The sequence below is a fragment of the Babylonia areolata genome, unplaced genomic scaffold (assembly GCF_041734735.1).
Source record: "Babylonia areolata isolate BAREFJ2019XMU unplaced genomic scaffold, ASM4173473v1 superscaf6, whole genome shotgun sequence".
Lineage (NCBI taxonomy): Eukaryota > Metazoa > Mollusca > Gastropoda > Neogastropoda > Buccinidae > Babylonia > Babylonia areolata.
The window spans coordinates 7501-10000 of record NW_027468371.1 but is presented as its reverse complement, the minus strand read 5'-3'; positions in this window follow the sequence as shown (position 1 = coordinate 10000).

The window sequence follows — 2500 nt, the reverse complement described above, 5'->3', positions numbered from 1 at the left end:
GGTCTTTTTTTTTCACAGCGCCGGAAGGATTCAGGCAATTCTCCAAAGCCGGTTACTTTTATCCACAACCTTTACTGGACCTTTTTTTTCTTTTTTTCCTTTTTTCTCTCTCCGAGCATGCCAAAGTTGATAGAAAACGCGGTTCGGCATGGACGGGAGCAGGCGTTGAGGAGTAGGCCTTTTTTTGAGGGCCCAGAAAGTATTTTGGCAATTTTTTACTTTTTTATCCACAACCTTTACCTGCCTTTTTTTCTCTCCGAGCATGCCAAAGTTGAGAGAAAACGCCGTTTGGCATGGACGGGAGGAGGTGTGGAGGAGTAGTCCATTTTTGAATGGCAGCGGAAAGATTTTGGCAATTGTAGCGAGGTTCTTCGGACTTTTATCCACAACCTTTACCTGCCTTTTCCTCAGCGAGCATGCCAAAGTTGAGAGAAAACGCCCTTCGCCATTGACGGGACCAGACGTTGACGACTACGTCTTTCTTTTTTTCACGGCGCCTGAACGATTTGGGCAATTCTCCACAGCGCGTTTACTTTTTATCCACAACCTTTACCTGCCTTTTCCTCAGCGAGCATGCCAAAGTTGAGAGGAAAACGCCGTTTGGCATGGACAGGAGCAGGCGTTGACGACCAGGTCTTTTTTTTGGTCTTTTTTTTTCACAGCGCCGGAAGGATTCAGGCAATTCTCCAAAGCCGGTTACTTTTATCCACAACCTTTACTGGACCTTTTTTTTCTTTTTTTCCTTTTTTCTCTCTCCGAGCATGCCAAAGTTGATAGAAAACGCGGTTCGGCATGGACGGGAGCAGGCGTTGAGGAGTAGGCCTTTTTTTGAGGGCCCAGAAAGTATTTTGGCAATTTTTTACTTTTTTATCCACAACCTTTACCTGCCTTTTTTTCTCTCCGAGCATGCCAAAGTTGAGAGAAAACGCCGTTTGGCATGGACGGGAGGAGGTGTGGAGGAGTAGTCCATTTTTGAATGGCAGCGGAAAGATTTTGGCAATTGTAGCGAGGTTCTTCGGACTTTTATCCACAACCTTTACCTGCCTTTTCCTCAGCGAGCATGCCAAAGTTGAGAGAAAACGCCCTTCGCCATTGACGGGACCAGACGTTGACGACTACGTCTTTCTTTTTTTCACGGCGCCTGAACGATTTGGGCAATTCTCCACAGCGCGTTTACTTTTTATCCACAACCTTTACCTGCCTTTTCCTCAGCGAGCATGCCAAAGTTGAGAGGAAAACGCCGTTTGGCATGGACAGGAGCAGGCGTTGACGACCAGGTCTTTTTTTTGGTCTTTTTTTTTCACAGCGCCGGAAGGATTCAGGCAATTCTCCAAAGCCGGTTACTTTTATCCACAACCTTTACTGGACCTTTTTTTTCTTTTTTTCCTTTTTTCTCTCTCCGAGCATGCCAAAGTTGATAGAAAACGCGGTTCGGCATGGACGGGAGCAGGCGTTGAGGAGTAGGCCTTTTTTTGAGGGCCCAGAAAGTATTTTGGCAATTTTTTACTTTTTTATCCACAACCTTTACCTGCCTTTTTTTCTCTCCGAGCATGCCAAAGTTGAGAGAAAACGCCGTTTGGCATGGACGGGAGGAGGTGTGGAGGAGTAGTCCATTTTTGAATGGCAGCGGAAAGATTTTGGCAATTGTAGCGAGGTTCTTCGGACTTTTATCCACAACCTTTACCTGCCTTTTCCTCAGCGAGCATGCCAAAGTTGAGAGAAAACGCCCTTCGCCATTGACGGGACCAGACGTTGACGACTACGTCTTTCTTTTTTTCACGGCGCCTGAACGATTTGGGCAATTCTCCACAGCGCGTTTACTTTTTATCCACAACCTTTACCTGCCTTTTCCTCAGCGAGCATGCCAAAGTTGAGAGGAAAACGCCGTTTGGCATGGACAGGAGCAGGCGTTGACGACCAGGTCTTTTTTTTGGTCTTTTTTTTTCACAGCGCCGGAAGGATTCAGGCAATTCTCCAAAGCCGGTTACTTTTATCCACAACCTTTACTGGACCTTTTTTTTCTTTTTTTCCTTTTTTCTCTCTCCGAGCATGCCAAAGTTGATAGAAAACGCGGTTCGGCATGGACGGGAGCAGGCGTTGAGGAGTAGGCCTTTTTTTGAGGGCCCAGAAAGTATTTTGGCAATTTTTTACTTTTTTATCCACAACCTTTACCTGCCTTTTTTTCTCTCCGAGCATGCCAAAGTTGAGAGAAAACGCCGTTTGGCATGGACGGGAGGAGGTGTGGAGGAGTAGTCCATTTTTGAATGGCAGCGGAAAGATTTTGGCAATTGTAGCGAGGTTCTTCGGACTTTTATCCACAACCTTTACCTGCCTTTTCCTCAGCGAGCATGCCAAAGTTGAGAGAAAACGCCCTTCGCCATTGACGGGACCAGACGTTGACGACTACGTCTTTCTTTTTTTCACGGCGCCTGAACGATTTGGGCAATTCTCCACAGCGCGTTTACTTTTTATCCACAACCTTTACCTGCCTTTTCCTCAG